The following is a 25292-nucleotide window of genomic DNA, read 5'->3' on the forward strand; positions in this document are numbered from 1 at the left end:
TGAGAAAGTAATTACTTATGCCTATATCTTCTGGAATTTTCCCTATAGTAGTTTCAACGTTTCAAGTCTTACATTAAGATCTTTGATCCATTTGGACTTGATTTTTGTATAGGGTGAGAGATAGGGTTTAGTTTCAGTCCTCTGCATGTAGATAACCAGTTTTCCCAGCACCATTTTTTTTATTATTATTCATATGTGCATACAATGCTTGGGTCATTTCTCCCCCCTGCCCCCACCCCCTCCCTTACCACCCACTCCGCCCCCTCCCTCTGCCCCCACCCCCTATTTTGCCCTTATCTCTAATTTTGTTGAAGAGAGAGTATAATCCCAGCACCATTTTTGAAGAGGATATCTTTTCTTCAGTGTGTGCCTTTGGCTCATGCTTATATTTTTCTTACATGGCCTCTCATTGTGAGAGATATGAAGCAAATAAGTCCAAGTTTGTCAATAACATCCTTTGTTCAAACCAGTCCTACTCATTTTCACTTCCCTGAATTGGGTGTATAACACTGAAAATCATACAGTTGCTTGATGTGTATAAGGTGGAAATTAAAGTGGTCCTTCAGAGAGGGACAGCAAATATTTTGTATAATAATGGAATATACTATACTGTCCCTTACCTAAAATCTGTATTAGTTAAATATTGCTGTGTAGCAAATTACCCCAACATTGGGCAGCTTAAAGCAGCAAACATGGCTGCAAACATGTACTATTGTTCAATTTTTGTGGATCAGGAATACAACCATGGCTTAGCTGTGCCCTCTGATTCTGAGTCTCTCACAGGCTTCAACTGAAGTGTTAGCCTGCAGAGTTTAAAAATATTATATAAGTCCCATTTTATTTATTTTGCCTACTAATATCAACTTTTCCTAATGTCTTTGATTTCATCTGTACCGTGTGCTATAAAAGTTGATTGCAGAGTATTTCTGTTTTGGATAGAGCACATATCTCTTTTTAAAAAGAGAGATTTTTGTCTTACAGAGTACTTTTGGAAAATTTCCAAAAATCTCCTAGTATCTACCATGGTGCCAGGTACTAGACACACACACACACACACACACACACACACACAAACACACATGAAAAGCATATTAAGCAATTATTAAGCTTGGAATTTGTGTTATGGTGACTAAAATGATAATACTTTTAAATGAATGAATTAATTAATATTCCAAAAATTTCTTCTTTGAATTAAATTTGCAATGAATTACTCACTGTTGACTACTTTTTAGTAGTAGTTCTCACCTACCACTCTGAGCAGATTTCCTGTATTCCATGGAGTTTTAAAAGCTATGAGTCATATTCATGCATAGATCAGTATAAACACAAATGATCATGACTTTCTCTTTCAATATCTGCTTCAGAATGGTGCTGTTCATTGATTTACTTTTGATTTCAGCATTGGAAAGATATTTGGTGATCACAATAATTTCACTTTGCTCACAAAATTCCTCTTTTTGTCTTTAGAAAGTGTCTATCCAGTCTCTATTTCTAACAGTTTTAATTTTTAAAAAAATGTTTTATAACTAACTGAAATCCTCAGATTAATTCCTAGTCTCTGACTGCCCTTAAAATATTTGAATATTAATCATTTAAAATTTTCTCTGGTTAAATATCATTAGTCTTCAACTACTTATGTGGCCCCTCACTATCCTTGTAACTCTTTGTAAGGCCCAAAATTACACACAATTTTCCAGGCCAATCAATGTGAACAAAGTGGCTCTGCCTCATTATGTAACCTACAATTGCATTATCATTCCTCTTAGATGCACCGTACTGTTGACTTACACATATTGAACCTGCAGTCAGCTAAAGTCTCTTAAGATTTTGCCCCACAGCTTTCTTTCAAGCTACTTTTACACTCTCCTGTACTTTTACTGCTGGGCTTTTAGATGTGAGAACTTTGTACAATGATTCCTACTAAATTTCTACTTTTAAAGTTTTTATTTAGTAGTTTAGCTTGTTAAGAGCTTTTAGATATTTATCTGTCAACCAAGGATTAGTAGTTTCTCCCATTGTTGTTAATCAGTTATATAAATTTGGTACAAATATCAAATTTACCCTGATGAAAATGCTGCCTGACAGTGATTAGGGACAGAGATCTTTAGCATGCTAATAGAATCCTAGCTTCAGATTGTATTACTCCTCCATTCATATAGTTGTTCATTTAATTAGAATTACAAGCTTACTTTTCTCCAATTTAGACAAAATCTTTTAATTGTATCATTCTATTTTAGAAAGTGGTTTGGTCTTTCATAACTTGTATACTGAAGAGCCTTCATGACTTGGTCCCTCCCTACCCAGCTTCTCTATTTTTTACTCAGTATTTCTAGCCCCTTCCTCTCTACATTCGAGTTTCTATTCCTTAAACATGTTCCCTCTTTCACTTTCCACTGCCGATCATGCAGTGTTTCCTCTGCTTGGATTCTCTGCCACCCTATCTTTCTGCAAGTTGTTGGCTTCTCATCACTGTGTCTTAGTTTATTTTTAATTTTTACTTTAAATTTATTTTGGTTTTTGGTGGTACTGGAGGTTGGACCTCACGTTGCTAGGCAAGCTCTTGAGCCACAATCCCAGTTCTTTTTTGTTTTAGTTTATTTTTCAGATAGGGTCTCACATTTTTGCTTGGGTTGGCCTAAGATCAAGGTCCTCCTATTTTCCCCCTCACCAGGAGCTTGGATTACAGGTGTAAACTGCCACAGCCAAGTGTACACCACTATACCCAGCTTGGTTTTTTTTTTTTTTTTTTGAGATATTGTCTTTTTCTTTTTTTCTGGCTAGCCTCAGACTGCAATCTTCCTATCTCTACTCCCCATGCACTACCATGCCTGACCCTCAAACACAATGCTTCTCATCCCTACTGAGGTCAGGTGAGGTACCAAAGACTGGCTAGGTCTTAGTTTCAATATTACTACTTCTGAGAGATTTATCTGACATTCTCTTGTTCCTATTCTTGTTCCAGTATCTTGCTTAAAAACAGTAAATGGTACTGTCTTCAGTCTATTGGGACCTGCTTCTCATTGAAAGAAATAATGGTTATATGCTGGTGTTGGAAATTTCAAGCTCTGGGTAGTAGATTTCCCCAAGAATCTCCCTCTCTATTCATTAAATATTCATTTAATCATTGCTTTTTTTTGCTCCCTAAGTCTTCACAAACCACTTTATAATTTGTTCTAGAACTTTTCAGGGAAGTAGATGAGGCTTTATAGACTAGATTTCCTTATAATTAAGCATATTTGCCACTCTTTAATTCTTAAGTCCTTTTCCCATTTATCTTCATTTCTCAGATTTTATGAATATAAAAATATGTCTTGCTGAAGGTGGCACCAGTGCAAGCAATAATTATTAGTCCTTATGTCTAGAACATTAACTGTTGTACACAAAGGTAGCTAATTAAGAGCTACTCTGGATTAGAAAAAAGTAGCTCAGGCCAAGTCTACAGACTTTGGAACTATATGCTCTGTGACTTTCCTTTGGCCTTAAGGTTCCTTAGAAATGGTCCTCAGTGGCTTCCACTGGTTTCTAGGCAACAGACTTGTGCTGCCCTTGTTGCTTAGTCAAAAACAGAATGTCCTAAGTAATTACTGATTGATATTTACTATTGATCTACAGAAAATATTAGTATTTTTAAAAAAACCTTTTGGTGACAGTTGGAGCCCTTCCATTATAATTGGATCACTGTCATCTTCTATTAAACAGGAGAATTCATAATTGTATGACATGAACACTCACAGAGCTGTCTAATGTACTCATAGATGCTTTTGTTTCTGTCAGAAATTCCCTTTAATCTTTAAAACTTAGACTTTTTTATCTTTGTGAGGTATGATCATCACTCCTAGGTTTTGTTGGGATAAACTTACTTGTGTCATTATTTCATACAATTTTAAACCAAATCTGTGCTCTCTCTTCCTTCTCATGGAGTGTGTCTTTCTGTGTTTAGGTTTTCAGGTCTCTTATTTGTTATTAGTCTTTGAACTTGAACACCAAAAATATTACTCTGACTTTAATGACTCCGCCATGATCCCAGAAGTTCATTATAAAATATATTGTAGTAAATATAATTGTATGGGGACAAATAGCTTAACTCTTGCTATCTATTATAAAATAATTTCTTACAAAGCTGTCCATTTAAAAGAGTAGGACTCAGAAAAGGTTGATTTTCTTTCTCTTAAGAGTTTTTGGAAGAGAAAAAGAAAATTAGACAAAAATATGTAAAATGTTTATTATAGAAGATTCTATTATTGTGAAACAAACATTGAGAAAAAAATCTCAAAAGGAGCCCTCCATTGTAATTGATGAAACTATTAAGACATTTAGCCTGCCACATTTCAAGTATCTGTCACATTTCAAATATCTATCATTCATGACATATATATGTTACATCCTAAATAAAATTTTTAAATGTAAGTGATGTATTGACTTATCGTTTGCATTTAAGGGGACACAACTGCTTTAGTAACATTAGCTGATGCATAGATCTCTCTGAATTAGGTATGTTTATTGCAGTTATTATTGGTTTTCCTGCTTTTTAACACTTAAAAGAAAAACAAAAAAGATTAGCTACATTTTTGAGATTTGTTTTAGTGACACTGAACAATTTAACAGTAGGATTTTGAGTCTTTTATAATTAGCTTGCACTAGAATGTCATTTACATATGTAAGTGCTTTGTATACTTAATTTTTGTTCCTAAGTTTTACTGTATTTTCTATTGAATCATTTCTTATTAGTTCAAAAGTTAATTTGTGCCTCATTTAAAATTTAGGTTAATTTTTTGGGATACTAATATAAATAACCAAAAATAATCTAAAATAATAAAAGTGTTAGTTATGAGAGCAAGCAAGTGTACAATGGTATTTCTAAAGGCCCTTACTTCTAATTTTTGTTAAATTTATCTGTTGAATTTCATGTTTTATATTTTCTAAAATTTCTAGCAAAGTACTTTGAATTTCTGAATAGAGCTTTAAAGTTTATAAAAGTATGTCATATATATTCAATTTTTGTGTGTTGGTATAGACCACTGTCACATAAAAATAGATTCAGATATAGTTAGTTCTCAGTATTTCTCTGAGCAATCTTAAGTTTCACACATACCAGTCCAGTTAAGCTATTTTAACTCATTACTAAATATCAGATATTTTGGATGGTCAAGAAATTGTGTTCACAAAATGCTTATATTTTCAAAGACACACACAACATTATTTTTGTTGAGGGGAAAGGCAAGATTCAGACAATAGAATCCCAGCTTATTTTACTTGTATAAATCAAGTCATTTAAATAAATGAATTGTGTATGCTGACCTGTTCTACCAATGTGCTACTGGGGGTGTATGAAAAAAAGATGTGCATGGTGGTGGAAGTAGAAAGAGGCATAAAGCGTATTGGAAAAGTACCAAATGTCCCCTGCAAATGGGCCCTATTCAGAATCAGTAAGCGTATGATGAGTGAAGTGGTTTTGAATATTGCCTTTAGATTCCATGCTGTTACAAGGCCAGCCCTGAACATGGCAACTCTTATTTCCACACACAGTACCTCTTCACTCTCAATTTAACCCCAAAATCTGATGAACCCATTACTCCATACTTGATTTCATGGAACAAGGAGTAGATATAGTTACAAATGATCAATCACAAGCCGTGAACCAAAGCAGCAAGGCATTAACAATTCACACCATTTCGGTCCACTTGCTCAAGCAGAAGATGTGCCAGCATATTTAATGCACAGCTACTTCGTTCGGTTTAAGAAAAGACATGACTCAGGCTGCATTTTCAAAACAGAGGGGACTTTTCTAAGATTTTATACTTTCTATGCCCCAATGTCAACGTTCATCCACATTTCAACAATTAAAATAACCAGGTGTCCTGTAAAGGTCATAAAGTCCAAATTAAATTTTACTCAGGTAAAAAACAATATGACCTGAGAAATTCTTTTCTCCAGTGCGTCTCTGTTCTATTTGATCCTATCATACAAATCAATGTCTCTTTCAGCAGTATGATAACACTGTAGACCCCACAGGCAATATACCGTCAGTTTAATAGGATCACTGAAAAGCTAAAGCAACTGTGAAAGATTGCTCTAAGTATAGCAATCGTGTGCTTATCATTTTGTTCAGTGGAGGAAATATCCAAATTTGGGTAGGCATCAGTATTTAAGAAAATGACTGCTAAATCTTTTCTCATAAGTACCTTAGGGACAATAAGATTTGACATACAGCATGTAAACAAAAGTACACAGCAGCTGTTAGTTTTGTTTTGTTTGAATAAAAATACACAGATATAAATCAAGCAACATAGAAGATAGGATGCTCTCCATCATTCAACCTTTCAGAAGACCATGCTTTACAGTAGTGTCTGCTAGTTGTTCTGGGACCAGGAGCTTTCTAATGTTACCTAAAGGGGATAAGGAACATTAAAACACACACATACCTTGGCACTGGCTCAGACTCCCTGTAGGCATACTTCCTGAACTGGGAAGCAGTCTCTTAGTATCTTTTAAGAACACACTTTGTATTGTCCAAAAAAGACATTTTAGGTCAACTTCATTTTAAAAAATAAATTCCACCTAATTGGGGGGAAATTTCCAATGTCTTAATGTATTTCTAAACAACATCCTGCTAACAATGAGTAGTTTTTGAGGCTGAAGTCAACAGCTTGCCATCGCAGAGCATATAGAGGTTTTTTTTTTTTATAGGTAACTGCTCTGGGCTGTACTTTTCTTTCATAGTCTCATGTACTCTGACTGAAATGTGAAAATTAGAGTATTATGTAAATTATAATTCTGGATTTTTAATTGGCATGAATTTTAATTTGAAATTGAGAGCAGGTCATTAAAGCCTTTGATTAATTCTTGTGCTTTTTGAAAATACATGAATAAAAAATCCTGATTATTTTTTGGTTTCATACTACATTCAAATGAAGTAGTCAAAGTACCTCTTTCAATGTAAGATGTTACTTTAGGAGAGGGAGATGTATAGTCCTAACTATTAGATCTTGATAGAACATTCCAGTCTCATTGATAAGTTCCATTAGCTTTGGGGTTTCTCTCTAGAGGGGTTTTTGGCTCTGCAACCATCATGTATCCAAATGTTGGAACTTTTTATTAGTGATGAAATGGTTTTAACATAAGATCTTTTTGAAGGCTGAGCTGTTTATTTTGGTATTTAGCATTTGAATTCATTGCATTTGATGTCCTTGGAGGGAATTACCCTTATTTAAATAGTTATTTTGATCTCAATCTAGTATTATTGCTCTGTTATTTAAATTTTATTCTGTGTTTTTTTTCCTATAGAAGTATGATTTATAACAAGGCAGCATAAAAGGGTTTCCAAGGACTTTTAAGAATACCCATCTCTAGTTTTCTGGCTAGTTCATGCTTTATTATTAAGCTCATGTGGTTTTTTTTGGGTTTTTTTCCTGTTTGTTTTGTTTATTTATTTTACCTTCTAAATCTTAAAAATATTATAAGGAACATTAAAGTAAAATAATTTTACATACCCTAAATGTGCTTGAGGGCCTGTGGAGTGGCTCAGTGGTAGAGTGCCTGCCTAGCAAGTGTGAGGCCCTGAGTATCAGTACCACCAAAAGAAAGAAAGAAAGAAAGAAAGAAAACCTAAATGTGCCTGAAATTCTTGTATAGTCATGTTCATTTATCAAATTTTGATAAAAATGTTATTGTTATAGAAAGTTACAGGTTCTGAGTAATTTTGTATACTTATACTCATGATCTTAAAACTTACCTAAAAGGCTGTCCACACTATATATGAAGTACTTTTTTTATCCATTAGATAGTTATTGAGCATTATTTTTTCCAAATTAAAAGACACCTTGACCTGATATACTAATTAGCCTGATTTGATCATTCCACGATGTATACATCACATTATATCCCATAAACATATCTAATTTTTTTAAGTAAAAATGAAATAAAAGTAAGAACAACAATTAAGAGAAACCCATCATGATCTCCAAAGGATTTAGTGAAGGAAGGAAGTGGGAAGGGAGAAGATAAGGATGGATATAAATGAATAAGGGAAAAATAAAAATATAAAAATGCTATAAGAAGCCTCTAGGAGGGAGTAATTAATTCTGAATAAATAACATGATATTTTATCAGAAGAGGTACATTTGAATCTACCCTTGAAGGACATGAATATATTAACAGATTAAAAAAAAGTACAAAGAAATGCAAAGGAAGTGGAACAGCATGAGTGAGAAAGATATCAGTTGCTAGTTATGTAGTTAATATACTTGCTACTTTTGCTCATTTGATCTATTTACCCATGATGCTCAGTATTAGCTCTATCCAATGAAATTACTATTTTTGGCCACATGCTCTATTTCCCAACATCCACAGTCTTAGTTGTAAAACCATTAAAATTATTAGATTAATTTTAAATCTCTCTAAATTCATAAACCAAGTTTAAACAAAATGGATAAAAAAGGATTGGTAGAGTGGCTCAACCAGTAGAGTGCCTGCCTAGCAAGCATGAGGCCCTGAGTTCAAACCCCAGTACCGCCAAATAAATGAATAAATTAAAAGGAAGTCCTGTTTTTTAAAAAATGGATAAAAAACAACTACTGACATAACATTTCATTTTTCTAGTGGTAGAAATGATCCCAGTGGAATAATCCCATTTGCCTGATGCATGCATATTTGAGGGAAGATTACCTTTTGGGGGGCAGTACTGGAGATTGAACTCCCTTTCAGAACTTCTCTCTTGCTAGGAAGGCACTTTACAGCTTGAGCTACACCTCCACCCCTTTTTGCTTTGGTTATTTTTGAGACAGGGTCTCACTTTTTGCCCAGGCTAGCCTGGACCACGAGCCTCCTATTTATGCTTCCTGCTATCACTGGGATGAAGGTTCGTAACTCTTCACTCAGCTTTTTTCCATTGAAAAGGGGTCTCACAAACTTTTTTGCCTGGAATCATGATCCTCCTGATCTTACCCTCTTAAGTAACTATGATAACAGGCATGAACCACCAGCACCTGGCTTAAAGAAACATAGTCTAACCTTCTTGAGTGAGGAAATATTTCTGAGTAGCAGCTTGAAGAGAGAGAAGCTCATGATTGGAAGGACACAGAAATAACATCCTGGGGCTCACTCCATGGGAAAGGCATTTCTTCCCATTGGTTAGCTTATCTACCTTAGGTTTTGCTAGCTCATAGTAGCATGTGAGTTTGTGCTTTTTTTTTTTAAGGCCGAAGTATGTCTATTGACCTTTCCACATCATTGCCCTAATTTCTTGCATATATTTATATAACAGTGTTTCATAGAATGAAGTTTTGCTTCAGAAAAGGATAACTACATAATAGAGGAAAGCCATTGGCTAAGAACTCTTATGAGCTCTTCTTTGGTATAGAATGTTATGAATACCCAGTAAAACTAAGACAAACAAATAAACTCATATCCTTGTTAAAATCTATGGCTAGGGTTGAAAAGTCAAGTGACTTAGAAAAAAATCCTCAATTATTCACTTATATTTTAAAACTACATCTTAGACCAAGGCTCCTTTTTTTAAATGAAGAGTTCTTTAATTCCAACTGCTTAATGTATTTTATTTTCTCAATATAACACATTAGGCAGATTTATACTTCCTTTCCAAGTATTTAGGCATATCATTTTCTTATGTTTTCTGTACCTTCCTACTTAGTGGAAACATTGTTTGTTCCTGGAGTGTGCTTTGTCTTCCTTTTCAAGAAGATCATCAAAGTTACTAGTTTGCAGCTTCCAAAAAAGAAAGAGCTTCTAATCCCTAGTTCAGAGGCTAACCTTTATTAGTGCTTGTGGTTATAATGAGGACCCTGCTTCCAGCAGGGAGATTCTGGAATACCGAACAGATTATTCAACAAGTTCAGAGCAGATTCTGAAGTCCCTTATAAAACCTGCTTGTGAATACTGCTTTCTTTGCGTTTACTGTTTCTGGTTTCCATAGTGTTCCTAATTACATAAATCATGTGGAGCATGGGAGCTAGTTTCCATCCAGTATCAATTCTGACACTGCTTACATTGTGGCACAATTTTAATTTTTCTCCAAGTTGTACATTTTTTCTTAAATTCTTACGGAGAAAACAAACTCTGGAAAAATTAGAGCTTGTGTTAGAAAATCTAGTACTTTTTTTTGGCATCTGTCAGGTTGACATAAAGAATCAAAAGTTATTTTGTGACAAGCATAGATGAAAAGAGTGGTGGATTTGATAAAAATTTCTCAGGTTTAAATTTAAGATCAAAATGTAAATCTTTTATCAACTATTTCACAATTTATTTGACTTTATTTCAACTTAACACCTATGTAGGTAGTGCTTTTTAATGTTCAAAAGTATACTAGGGTAAATGAGTGTACCAATTAAAGGTGTATAAATTAAAATCGAATACATGGCAAAAGATGAAAGTTGTGGAAGTAAACTAAAAGTGCTGATGATTCTTAAACTTTCTTTAGGAAAAACTATAATCAAAGTTGATTTGTTTTATACATTTTTTGAAAGTTTAAAGAGTTATAATTCTGAAAATAACTTACTCTTTCAGATTTTATTTCATAGTATATGTGATCTTGTATTTTTTAAAAGCTTGAGGCACCTGCTATGATAAACTTTATAGAGAAAAGCATTTTCTCCAAGAGCATGAAAATAGGATTGATAGGTGAATTTCAGGAATTTGCTTCTCAAACTGGATGAGTAAATTTTATGCATGCATCCAAAAAGATATCTAAATAATCATTGGGTCATAATTTCCTTTTAACTTTATTATAATAGTAGAAAATCTTAAAATTCTCTCTCCAACATTCTTCTAATTGCTGAATATATTAGACTTTAAGTTGTGCTTTGGTAGAGATTGTAGGACTTGGTGCCACAAAATGCATAACTTTTTTACTAAGAGCAGAATTCAGCAGAATACCAGGAGCAAAGGCCATTTGCATAACTCACCGCTCAGCCACTCAGCTGAACCTAATTGTAATTCAGTTTCCACATTGCTATGCAGGCTTCTCTGCATGAAATATGCAACATATAACACAACCAATGGCACAGACCTATTTTCTTTGGAGGCTATCTATTCGATTCCTTTTTTCAAGTCGAAACATGTACCAGAATAAGGTAGCCAAGATATGTAAATTTTTTCTCCAGTTAAAAAAAAAAAAAAAGATATGTAACTATTTTTTATGTTTATATTTGAATCACACGTGTACATTTAAAGACCGAGTTTAAAAAGTGAAATAATTTCATCTTTCTGTGTTTTCCAAGTGTGCCTAAGATTTTATTTCTTGTTTTTTCATAGGAAAATTAAATCTTGAAAAATATTAGCTAGCTGTCATGTTGACTATTTTACACTAGAAAGACTTTATAAGCTAATCGTGTGAAAAAGTGTATCAACATGTCTGTCAAGTCCATATGGATGTTGCATTGCAAGCACACAAATAAATATCCTTTATTTGTTTACAAAGCTCGTGCTGAAATAGCATTCCTAAGTCCTTGACCAGTTTATATCCCAGGAACTTATAAACAAAAAGGTATGATAAAATGTCTACTTAAGATTCTCCCCCTTATTTTTAAACAGTCTTGCCACCCTGTTATATGGGTTATTTAAGGAATGGTTATGTAAGGACAAGCCTGGAATAGGATGGCTTATAAAGGTATGGATTATATTTTATGAATAATTTCCAGATGCGATGTTTTAGGTAGATAGATTCCTCTACAGGAAGCTATATACAGAAACAACACGGATCTTACAATTTTATCAGGACAATGCAAGTAGATTTCAGCAAGGTTGGTTCCAACTCATCTGTGATAAATGAGAAGATAAGGCAATCAGTGCACACCATGACACTCTGTGCAGCTAGTTAGACACACTTCAGAACTATTCAGGTGTGCTCACAAAGCTTATGAGTCTTGCATGGGGGGTGTCTCAATATAAATACATCCTTCATGGTGGCCACTAGTAATACAGGAATTGCCTCTCTAAGACTTAATCCAGGTCAGATATAAATAATAGATGTTAAGAGTTAGCTCTGATATTGGTGCTGTGTTCCAGGCAGTGTATTTCAGTCAGGTCAAAAGAATTTTTTCCCTTCTTTTCTTGAATAGTTCCTGTGCTTGAAAAATGCCTGCAAAATTCCATCACACCTTTGCGGGGACCACTTTGGGTCTCTAAGGGAGAAGGTTTCAGCCCCTCAGGAGCTAAGATGTACATCCAAGGAGTTCTTTTGGCCTTGTATGAACGATTAAAGTCTGCAAAAAAATAATACAAACAGGTGAGTCACCCTCTTTTAAAACTGATTTATTATATATTTTTAAAATGTACTTGGTTGTATAGAGGCAATGATTGGCATTGTGTCATAAGAGAACTGTGACATGTATTTTGTGAACTGAGTACCTGTTAGGGAGCCAAAATGCTTCTATAATCTCAAAGCCAACAATAATGGGGCTAATTGTATCTGTCTTTTGGTATGGGATGTCATATGTCTCATCTTCTCTTGCTGTATACTGTGCAAAGCAAAGGCAACTACTTATGTGGAAATTCTATAGACATTTACTTTAAATAAGAAAATTAGTAGCTCCTAATCATTTGAAGGTTTAGCCTCCTGTTTCATTTTAGGGTAAAATCAGATTACTATTGTAGAAGTTAGGTTAAAATAAAACAAATCACATTCTTGAGAAATGAAATAATGCATTAACTTCAAGTCAAGAGTAACTTATTTGATTTATGTTTATTTGACTTGTGTGTTTCAGGAGCCAAAGTATAAAAGTAGAATTAGTGTATTTAAACCAGAATAAGCTAAATTTTATCTTTTAATATCTGCAAAGACTGATATTTTAATAGCTACTTACAGGGACTTTTGATTTACCTTAAAGTAGGATTCACATTATAAAGCAGAATCATTGATACCATTTGAAAAATAAAAATGGAGTTCCAACATTTAAAAATCCTCTGCACTTAGACGTAAGTGAAGCATGCATTTTTACCATGTTAAGTAAGGACTAAGTTTTAAGCTTAGAACTGGGAGATGCCAGTTTAGGACTGGTCTCATTATCTCAGGCCACAGGCTGCTGAAAAATGAATATTTTGAAAGCATCATGCTGCTTTCTGCATACAGAGAGGAAGGGAAGGCAGTGGAATGAAATGTCAGTCTCAGTGTTCACACAGCACCTCCTTCTGTCTGGTTTGGAAAAGACTGGAAGAAAGTGTTGAACTAAGGAATCCAGAACTATCAAGAAATATTTCCTGAGAGAAACTTTTATAAGGAAAATGTGTTTGGTTTGCCCTTTAATTTATTTCAGTGGATCCAGAAATGGATTGCTAATTATCATATAGAAGTCTATCCATAATAAATATAAAAATTCATAATTAATAAAAAAAATCCAAACTTTATGCTTTTTATGAAGATAGGATTTTTTAAAAACTAGTATATTTTATTATGTTTAACTTGTTTTAAGTGGAAATATTATCTAATTTTAATATATAATATTATAAAGTGGATTAATCATTTATTTGATGTTATATGGTTTGAATCCAGTTATTGGAGGATTTAAAGTTGTTTAATATTAAATAAAACAGGAGACTATTTTTCCAATGAAAGAAAGGCAAAATTTAAATCAATTCTAAAGACAAATATTTTGTAAGTTTTGTTAAAAGTGAGGATGGTCAAGATTAAAAAAAAATCTCAGAAAGTAATGGATGTTTTTCTCCTGCTAGCCTAAACATTTAAAATTTAAATAAGTATAAGCAGATTTAAAAGACTACTCGATTTAAAAGAGTTTTGCATTGTGAGAGAAGAAGAGTCTTGAGAATTACTGTTTTGATTTAAAGAATTTCTTTAGGACTCAAAATTGGCAAAAGTATATTTCATTAAATATAAATATAAACAAAATGCAACATTTTTAGTTTGCTCAAAATTGTTTGACTAACCTATGAGAATTTCAGCATTATGCAAAATATAAGAATACTTAAAAACCTAGGTGTTTTGTCTTTCTACCTAAACCTTTTATTTACACTAAGTTGTAACAATTTAAAGCTTTGCAATATACTTTTGTTTAAGTTTTATTTTAAAATATAAAAATGAAGAAAAGGACTGGAAACTTTCCAATTTTGCATTTCCATGTACATTTCTGTATCTTTAGTCCTGGTCAATTATAGGTATTCTTGAGTCTCTTTTCCATGACTTAGTTGTTATACCATGGCTTAATATTAAATTATCTACAATGTTTAGAAAAGTCACAGTGATACCATTAGTAGGCCATCCCTGATTAAATGTTAAGCCTGGCATTATCTTTATTCATAAGTAGGATTTCTTACCAAATATCCCTGTTAGCATTAATGAACTTTATTTGAACTGCATTTACTTCATTTGACCTCTGGGATAGCTTTTTCTATTTAGTTTTATCTAAAATTGTGTTAAGGAATCACTAGACAGGCGAAATGCAAGTGAATAATGGTTCCTATTTCCTTTATAGATCTAAGTTTATCAATTATAGGATTATATTAACTCTTCATATCATTTCCATTTATTCTATTTCTGATACCCTATATAAAAACCATGTGCTTTTACTCTTTGGCAAATGATTATAGACTTTCAATTTTGACATTCCCAAAGGAAATGTCTTTTAAAGAAATTGTGATAATATAGCTTTAAAAGAAAAGCCAGGGCTACTGGTTTTTATGTTTACGAATTTACTCATTTTTAATTTTTAACTTTAGCTTGGCTGTTATACCATGCAACTGAATTAAGCACACTACATTAGGATGGTCTTAAATATATACTGATTCGTGTGTGTTAAAATGAGATATTATATTTAAGACAGCATAAAGTCACTTAGTCTTACATTTATCACATTTATTTCCTTAAAAGTGGAAACATCTTAGAAATTGCTCAGAGCTAAGCAGAATCTATTTAATTGGTAATCTTTGAAATAGCATAAACGCTTCCTATGAAATGTGTTTAACACTTTCAGAGACAGGGTCTGTTCCGTCTCATTAGCATTCTTGTTATGTAGTGGTGCTATTGGTGGGGGTGTTGAAGTAGGAATGCCATTGTGTGGAGTTCCAGTGTTTGGGGACAAACACTGCTGTGGAAGGAACGTGTGAAAAGGCCGCAGTCCTGTCAGTGAATGAGGAAGGCTGTGCTTTCTGTGTGCTTCAAGCAGGGAAGCTGTCATTCATAGGCCTAACACAGCCAAGCAGAGGCCAAAACACAAGCCTGCACTACCTTTTAAAATGATATTAGTGATTTTTGAACATAATCTTCTTTATTTATGATCCTACGTAGAGCTTTTAGTCGCTGTCAGTAAACAAAATATGTCAGTCTGTTCAGAAATACTGTAAAGATGAGTAAAAGTCCATGGAACTGGGCCAGGCAGCTATATAAATCACTATTTGGAATGGCTGTTGGGCAGTGTTGAGTACAAATGTGATTTGGGGAAACTTTCATTTCTGGAAATTTCTTCCCAATTTGGATACTTTGAATTTCAACCCCCGCTCCAACCAACAAAATTGTTAAGAGATTTTTAGGTAATGAATGCTTAGCACTTTTTTCCTTTTTTAAAGAATACAATTTTTGAACAAGCTCATAAACTTCAATTTTAATCATTTAAAGCTATTCTCAGTATAGCTTAATTGTTATAGATTATATAGTCATTTTTTTTAACTCAGAAAGAAAGAAAGGAAACGAATATCTAACTATAACGTCTTCATAAGCACCATCTTAATTATGAAGAGTCATAGTCTCTGCACTGTTTAAGATGGAAAAAATGCATTTACCATGAAATTAAGAAATTTGGAGGTTTTAAATAATATTCCTAATTTTTAGCACTTTGGAAAGGAATGATCAAGTTGCAGATTAAATTTTATTTGTTTAGTTATTTTAAACAAAATAACTAAACAAAAGTATCCAGAAGTACTTTTTAAGATTTTGAGGCATTTTCTAAATTTTAGCAGTACATCGAAAAACACTAGCAATTTCTATTTACATCTGAAGCTTCAGAGCAATGTTTTATTTCTTTAATTTCATTTTGAAATGTCTACTTGGGATGATTATTAATAAATTGTTACTTAATAGAGTTTTCTAAGAACTACGTAATTTTTGGCTTGAGTGATTAAAATTTTTTTGTGTGCACATGTGGTCTTTATTAATTTAAGCAAAGTAACTTTTTTGAATGCTGTCCTATGCTATTTCTGAGTTCCATATTTGATGCCTTGAGTTTAGAAACCTAGATACTGGATTTCTGCTTAAAAAATTAGGCTTTATTATTTAAATTGTAGACATATTTTAGATTTATTTTGTAGGCATATTGTTAAATAAGGAAATAGACGTTTAACTTCAGTATTTTTTTTTTAGTTTAAAATTAAAACTTATTTTATTAATATGCTAAACTAAGCTCTCCCAAAGCACTTAGATTTTGTTTAAAAAATTGTATAAACTAATGTTGCCTCACTTAAACCCACACTCTCAGTAAGTTTGATGATTATATATCAAATAATAATATAATTATAGTCAAGTTGATTCTAACTATAATTATATTATTATTTGATATATAATCTTGACTGACATTTAGTTTTGGCAGAATTTATTCATTGCAAAAAAGTATTTTTAAAGGTTTCTTAGTATTTTATCTTCATATAAGACTTTTCAGATCTTGTGTAGGTCAATCAAAATCACTTTTTAGTTATAGTATTATTGGAAGACTATTTTGCTTTCTTTTTCTATACTGTATATATAATAAAAATTGAGCTATTTCCTTGAGTTGGCCTTTTTTGGGGCAATATTTAAAATATTTCAATTTTGAACAAATTTCTTAATGTTCTTTGAAACCTTTGAATAAAATATCTAATATATAAATATAAGTTGCTGTTAAAAGCATGAATGTAGAGTGGCAGTCATTTCAAAAAGAAAACTACTTCTGAAGGTTCTGATAAGTTTCTTTTAACATATTAGATTATTTATAGATTTCAGTGATTGTTGATTTTTTTTCTCCTGAAACCAAGCTGCATTCTAGTTACTTGAAGTATTTTAAGAACCTTAAACTTGTGTCTTTTTCTAAGTGTCATGCTTTGAGCAGGCCTAACATCAGTTAAATGAAGTGAAAATTGCATTCTTGTCTTGATAGAGATGAAAATGGATTTCTGGTCATGAAATAGATGTAGTTGTCACTTTTTAAAAAAGGTGTCAGCAGTTTGCTTCAGCGAGTAAGGTGCCAATTCAGTATGGCAGTAAACTTGTGATCTGAGCAATCAATAAAATGCTTCAATAACTTCTGCTTCATTACACTTATAATAAGAGGCTATAGATCCATGGGACATAAAATGTTGATAAAGAGGATGTGTGGGGATCGACTCTGACAATTTTCTGAAAGTACAGTAAGTGCAATATTGCCATCTAGAGTTAGTGCATAGGTAATTGTTACAGAAAGGGGGAGAAATGGCAGTGGAAAAACAAGAAGTAATATTGAAATACTGTTTACTTGTCATCATTTATCCATGACACATTTATCTTCATGGAACATTTCATTTGACTTGGCATACACAGGAGAAAAAATTTCAAATCTGTATTTTTCTCTAATTCTCTTAGAATTATACTACCAAATGTCAAATATATATCTCTGGCTCTAAATTGAACTTTTTATCATGAAAACTATTTATTAAGTAACTCACTTGGGAAAAAAATTAGACTTAGAGGTTTTTTTGGCATGGCAATACAGTTATGTAAAAACAGAAAGCTTGGATGGCATCTCAGTTGAGTGCCTTCTAATAAAAATTATTCACTATTAATATTAAACATACCTTCAAAAATACAGGCCAACTTACTTTTAAAATGGTACTTTAAAATAAATTTTATTTAAAAATGACAAGGCTTATTTAAGGAAGATAGGTTTCCTTGGTTATGTAATTATTTATGAGCTTTTGATGAAATGTGAATTCCATGTGGGGACAAAGACTTTTCTCAAGTTAAAATATTAACAACTTATTTTTCTTGGTTAATAAAAATTACTTAAATTATTTTACTTAAAGATACTTTTTGAATGAACTAATATGGAAAATGTTTTAATCAAACCATTTTGAACTCTTTATTTCTCTGAACTTGTGACTGCCTGATTGAAATTTTACAAAAATCTGAATTTTAGTGTTTTATGATACTTCATACAGATACGGTGACTTAGTATGGTTACAGATTGATTTAATAGGGAAATCTAATCTGGAAAGGGTTCTTACTCCATTCTTCCATTTTTCTATTTTTGTTTATACAGTTTATGTAAGTTTATTGAGCGAGGCCTTCAGGTGTCTCTGAGAAGAAGAATTAATATAAGTTAATGCATTTTTGTAGTACATTGTCTACATATTTTGTATTTTTATACATGTTTTGTGAATAAGTTCTACAGTTGTAAAATTTTTGACCAAAATTTTGTATTTAGACATTCTGTTAAATTCTTTAATTAGACAAAGATGTCTTATTTTGCAATTTATAATCATACCAAGTAGAAAATGTTGCATTTTAAAACCTAAGACACCTAAAAAATTAGCTAGCATTTGTTGTCCTCAATGCAGAGAAACTAAAGCAGATACCTTAAAAGCAACTGAGGCCAATAGGAAAAGGGGAACAGGTACTAGAGAAAAGGTTAGTTCAAGAAGAATTAACCTAGAAGGTAACACCCACGCACAGGAAATCAATGTGAGTCAATGCCCTGTATAGCTATCCTTATCTCAACCAGCAAAAACCCTTGTTCCTTCCTATTATTGCTTATACTCTCTCAACAACAAAATTAGAGATAAGGGCAAAATAGTTTCTGCTGGGTATTGAGAGGGGGGGAGAGAGAGGGGGTGGGGGCAGGGGGGAGAAATGAACCAAGCCTTGTATGCACATATGAATAATAAAAGAAAAAGGAACAAAAAAAAAGTATTTGAAAAAAAATGTACTGAATCTAACAAATAAATAAATAAAACCTCCAAGTAAGTATAGAATTGTTGTAGTAAAGTAAGTGGAAGTATCTGACAAATTTTCTTTAAATTACTCAGCCACTTAAAGGTGTTATTGCCTATGACTCTTTTGAAATGAGAATAAATTCTTATAGAGTTATAGCAGCAAAGTGAAAGAGTGTGTTTGATAGATTCTCCGAGCAGTTTCAACACCCACAGGTATTATTTGTAAGAAAACAATCGTGTGAGTCTTCAGCTGGTTAGAGAGGGCACACATTCCATCTTCACCTGACATCCTATCTATTCCTCCAACATCTTGGGCCCCCTGCCTGCCACCCCTCCTCCAAAACAATAATGTTCACTGAGAGGTTTGTGTGAACGGACAAGAATATGAATGTTTGCTTTTTTTTTTTTTTCTTGATGGACTAAAATAGTATTGAAGGCACATTCTTAGGGGAAGCAAAACCAACTCTCTTGAGGATTGATTAGTATTTTCTATTTGCTATTCATATCGGTAAGTGTCAGTGATTGCAAGTTAACATCTCCGATTATTAAAAGTCTGACTAATGATTGATAAAGGGAGACTAAGTTTAAAGTTTTAGAATCATTGCTGTTCTTCATTTTACTCAGAGACATGTAATATTTCCTCTCATATGTTGTTAATAAACATCTATCTTCAACAAGTAGCTGATTTCATACTATAATTCATTGTTTGGTTACATTATATATATGTGGCAAAAGATGGAAATGAAGGCAACATTAATTTATTGTTCTCTTCAGTCAAGTGTTCTCAAGTTAACTATATTAGAAAATCAATTTTGTGTAATTTTCTAAAAAATAGATAGTACATCTTACATGTCTAAAAGATTTTAAAGTCTTAAACATAACCAGTGAAGTACGAAGAAAGATATAGTAAGAGTTCATTTATTGACAATTAATATGTGTCACTGAGAAGTAAATGTTGAAAGTTTCAGAGAAGTGAATGATAGCATAAATAAAAGGTGCTAGAAAGATCCAAAACTTCAGAATTAGAAATTCCAGATGAGTAATATTTTGAAGAGCTGTACAAGTTGAGTATCCCTTTTCTGAAATGGTTGGGACCAGAATCAATTTAATTTTGCACTAGAGATATCTTGGGGATGGGAGCCAAGTCTAAACACTACATGTATTTATGTTTCATATATTCCTTATACACAGAGCCTAAAAGATACTTTTCTACAAGACCTTTAGTGCACCTGTGCTTTGAACTGCAATCCATCAAATGAGGTCAGGTGTGGAATTTTCACTTGTAGTGTCTTGTCAGCACTGAAAGAGTTTCAGATTTTGGAACATTTCAGATTTCAGATTTTTGGATTAGGAATGCTAAACCTGTACTTCCCAATACAGGGTCCTCATACAGTTTTTAAATAAAATTAAAAATTCCATTTTCAGTCTCATTGGTCATAATTCAAGTGCTCAGTAGCTACATCACTTGACAGTGCCATACTAAAAGGCACAGTGCCATACTAAATGGACAGTGCCATACTAAAAGGAAGAAATTTAGTTGAATACCTCAGTTATACTTCTGGCACTGGATTCCTCTTTCTATGACTAACAAAATGACAAAGAATCTTTCACCACAATCAAAATTTAATTCACTGTTGGATAGATAAGTTACTCTAGTTTTTACAAACAAAACAAAACAAAGATTGTGAAAGCAAACTGCACAATGGTCACAATCCATTCACTAACTACCAGGTAGACTTCTATGTCTGTAAGGATCCCCTGTAAGTGACCTATGCACGTGACAACCTTAGCAACTATGATTCTGGCAGTCACCTTGTTTGGTTAGAAAAGGCTTCCCTTCTCTCAAAAAAAAAAAAATGACTAGAGAAACAAACTTAAATGGTAAAATACTGTGTTCTTCTTGTGTGTCCTGTCTTTATATTGACTAGGGTTGAAGATACAGAACTGTCCAAGACCTTGCCCTTAGGAAGCTTATATTCTTATTCTGGAGACAAGAAAAACCCCTGGGAAAACACTATGAAATATACGTGTAGCGTGGAATGAAGTGGCAAGATCTATTGTACAAAAATCTATGTATTACATGAACTTGCATGAGATAAAGGCTACTGGAAAAGTAGAATTGAAGCACTTCAAGGTTGAGAACTTTAGAAGTCATATAATCCAGGCCTCTCATTTTGCAGATAGGAAGACAGTAACAACACTTATCTCACTAGATTGTTGTGAGGATTAAGTAAGTGCATAAAATTGTTAAAGCATTACCCAGAATAAAGTAAGCGGTCAGTAGGAGTTAGCTATCATCATCATCAGTCATCTTCACTGTTAATATTATGGTTAAAAGAATTGAGATCAGTTTTAAGTATTCCAGCCTGCAAACATGGGCTGTCTTTCAACTGACCTACATCTTCTTTGATTTGGTTTTGAAATGTTTTAGAGTTTTTACTGTATAAGTCTTTTGCTTCCTTGGTTAAACTTATTCCTAAGTATTTGTCAGTTTTGATGCTGTAACAAATGAGATTATTTTCTTAATTTCCTTTTTGGATGGGTCATTGTTAGTGTATAGAAATGCAGCTGGGTTTTGTGTGTTGATTTTTATATCCAGCAACTTTGCCAACATTATTAGTTATAATAGTTTTTTGTGTAATCTTTTTGCATTTACAGATCATCTCCTCTGTAGATAGAAAATTTCACGGGTGGAGGGGGTAAAGGAGAGGGTGGGGGGAGGGAGAAGAAATGACCCAAACATTGTATGCACATATGAATAAAAACAAAAGAAAATTTCATTTTTGTTGACTTTTATTGGAGTAGTATTGGAGGGAGAGGACATCCTTGCCATTTTTTTTTAGCACTATTGCCTTTCGAACTCAAGGCCTTATGCTTGGTAGGTAGGTGCTTTACTACTTGAACCATGCTCCCAAGCTTTTTTTTTGGTTACTTTTCAGATAGGGTTTCATGGTTTTGCTTGGGGCCAGCCTCATTCTTCTATTTATCCTTCTCATGTAACTGGGGCCACCAGTGTGTGCCACCATATCTGGCTTATTGATTGAGATGTAGTCCTGATAACTTTTTGCCTAAGTTGGCCTCAAACTGTGATACTCCTTATGTCTGCCTTCCTAGTAGCTGGGGTCACAGAAATGCACCACAACTGGCTTCCTTTCATTGTATTTGATCTTAGAGGAAAAGCGTTCATTCTTTCACTGTTAAGGATGATGTAAGTTATAGGCTTTTCATATATGGTTTTTATTATACTGAGGTAGTTTTCTTCTATTCTTAGCTTGTTGATTGTATTTATCCTAACAATGTGTTGAATTTTGGCAATTGCTTTTTTTTTTTGCATCAGTTGGGATGATTGTAAGGTTTTCTCCTTCATTTTGTTAATGTGGAATATTACATTCCTTGATCCTTCCTGTGTTGAGCTATTCTTGCATTCTAGGTATAAATTCCATGTGGTCATTGACTAAATATTTGTGGCTCCTTGGGCTCACAACTTTGCTACCCTTTGAATCTCCAGGTACTGTGCAAGAATTTATGCATCTCATATCTACTTACTTAGGTATTTAACTTAATTTAATCTTGAGGTGTTGAGATTCAAACCCAAGGCCTCACTTACTGCCAGGCAACTACTCTATCCCTGAGTGACATCTCCAAGCCCAGGTCATAATTTTTTTTTTTTTCATTTGAGTTGCTTGTTTTATTTCTGACACCAGGCTTGACTTTACTCTGTAAGATTCTTGGTAACTAGACCAAGTGTATGTAAACAAAAATCCTGGACTGAAAACATAAAGAAAAATAAAATTTTCATCCTTTAACCTTTTGCAATGTTTTAAATATGGAGGATGGGAATGAGAGAAAGAAATAGTTGAGCTGAAACTATCCAATGTACAAAGGAAGAGTATTCAGAAAACTCACAATGAATCCCCCTGTACAACTAATGTATACTAATAAAAACATATCTTTTTCTATGTTGTTTTTGTCAGTTATTGCTCACCAAAACATGAAAGTACCTGATATACACACATTATGTCTGCAAATATGACAGGTTCCTGAAGTTTCATCTCTACATGAAGGCGGGAGGATCTCTTTTTTATTTTTATTTTTTTTATTTTTTTATTTTTTTCATTTTTCTTTTGTTATTCATATGTGCATACAAGGATTGGTTCATTTCTCCCCACTGCCCCCACCCCCTCCCTTACCACCCACTCCACCCCCTCCCTCTCCCCCCCCTCAATACCCAGCAGAAACTATTTTGCCCTTATCTCTAATTTTGTTGTAGAGAGAGTATAAGCAATAATAGGAAGGAACAAGGGTTTTTGCTGGTTGAGATAAGGATAGCTATACAGGGCATTGACTCTCGTTGATTTCCTGTGCGTGGGTGTTACCTTCTAGGTTAATTCTTTTTGATCTAACCTTTTCTCTAGTACCTGTTCCCCTTTTCCTATCGGCCTCAGCTCAAAGTCCAATCCCCTAGTTTTGTTTGCCCTTGATCTAATGTCCACATATGAGGGAGAACATACGATTTTTGGTCTTTTGGGTCAGGCTAACCTCACTCAGAATGATGTCATAATTTATATCATATATATCATATATTTTTGTCATACTCTTTCTCTATAGTTACTGATATTTTCATAAATATATTTGGCTGCTAATTAGTGAATTATGTTGATTCATTTTTAAATGTTAAGTGGACCTTACATTCCTGGGAGATTATCTTCCTTATATATACTATTTGAATTGATTTATTAAAGTGTCATAAGTGAGTTTTGTATCGATGGTCATGAAGGATATTGGCCTCTAGTTTCTTTTTTCTTCTAATGCCTTTGTCTTGTCTGGTTTTGTATTTTGAGTATTTTTAGGATAATGATGCTTCCTTCATAAGATGAATTGGGAAGTATTTCCTCCTCCTGTATTTTATAAGTTTGCTTAGCTCCTGTATTCTTTCTCTCTCTCTCCTTTTTTTTGGTGATACTGGAGTTTAAACTCAGGGGTTCATGCTTTCTAGGCAGGTGCTCTACTACTTGAGCTATTCCGCCAGCCCTTTTTTGTGTTGGATATTTTCAAGATAGGTTCTTGCAAACTATTTGCCAGGGCTGGCTTCGACCCATGATCCTCCTGATCTCTACCTCCTGACCAACTAGGATTACAGGTGTGAGCCATAGGCACCTGGCTTACCTGTATTGTTTCTTAAATATTTGATAAAATTCACTAGTGAAACTTTACTCACCTGGATTTTGTTGAAGGTGGATTTTAAATTATTAATTAAATTTCTTTAGTAGATATGTAACTATTTACAGTGTATAATTCTTTTGGATTGACCTTTAGTATTTTAATAGTCTTTGAAGCTATGTCCATTTAGTCTAAAATAGCAGATTTATTGGCATAAAGATGTTGATAATATCCTGTTAGCATCCACTTGAGGTCTATACATGTTGCCTTTTAATTTCTATTCTCTCATCATTGTCTTAATTGATATAGTTAAAAGTTGATCAGTTTTATTGATGTTTTCCAATAAATGCCGATTGATTTTCTATTTTTACTATTATTTTATTAATTTTATGCTTTATTAATTCCTCACTTCTGCACACATAGGGCTTAATTAATATTTCTTTTCCCACTTTCTCTAAGTGAAAGCTTAGATCATTGAGTTTAGACCTTTCTACTTTTTAAAATATAAACATTTAGTGCTATATAGTTACCTCAAAATGCTGCTTTAACTGTGTTTACCAAATTTCAATGTGTTTTTGTATTTCTTCAATTCAAAAGATTTAAAAGTTTTCCTGTGAGTTCTTTATCTACTATTGAGAAGTGTGTTGGTTATTTTCCAATTATTTGGGGATTTCTATGTATTTCTATTATTGATTTCACTTTATTTCCACTAAGGTCAGAAAGTCTACTATGTATAATTTTAATTCTTTGAAAAATTGTAGGATATGTTTTATGGCTCAGAATATTGTCTAAATTAACAGTCCAGTCCATGTTTGTTCTGCTTTGTTGTTTAGAGTATTCATAGCTGTTCATAAACACCATCTGAATGATGGTGTTGCTCAAGTCTTCTGTTATCCTTGCTATAGCAGAGGATTTGTTTGTTTTTACGTTTAATTTTATCAGTGTTTTATAATATGCCTTGAAGCTTTGCTGTTAGGTCCATGAACATTTAGGATTGTTATAATTTCATCAGAAAATAGGTTTTTAAAATCCAGAAATGTTCATCTTTATATCCTTATTCCTAGAAATACATATTATTTTTTGCAGTACTGGGGCTTGATCTCAGAGCCTTTACCTTGAGCCACTCCACATTTCTTTTTGTGACAGGTATTTTTGAGATAGGGTCTCACAAACTATTTGCCTGGGCTGGCTTTGAACCTCGATCCTCCTGATCTCCGCTTCCTGCGTAACTA

The 25292-nt window shown here is 33.1% G+C and overlaps 1 protein-coding gene across 2 annotated transcripts in view; it reads left to right on the forward strand.

The window, feature by feature from the left end:
- The window catches only part of LOC109687883 (dnaJ homolog subfamily C member 24), a 128521-nt gene that overhangs the window by 85042 nt on the left and 18187 nt on the right, over positions 1 to 25292 (forward strand). Inside the window, exon 7 of one of the 2 annotated variants that reach the window (XM_074060638.1) lies at positions 12075 to 12241. The exons of the other annotated variant lie outside the window; for it this stretch is intronic. The gene's annotated coding sequence lies outside the window, so the exon portion shown is untranslated. The remainder of the gene's footprint in view (positions 1 to 12074; positions 12242 to 25292) is intronic. 2 annotated transcript variants of the gene reach the window in all.

The sequence above is a fragment of the Castor canadensis genome, chromosome 18 (genome assembly GCF_047511655.1).
Source record: "Castor canadensis chromosome 18, mCasCan1.hap1v2, whole genome shotgun sequence".
NCBI classification, from domain to species: domain Eukaryota; kingdom Metazoa; phylum Chordata; class Mammalia; order Rodentia; family Castoridae; genus Castor; species Castor canadensis.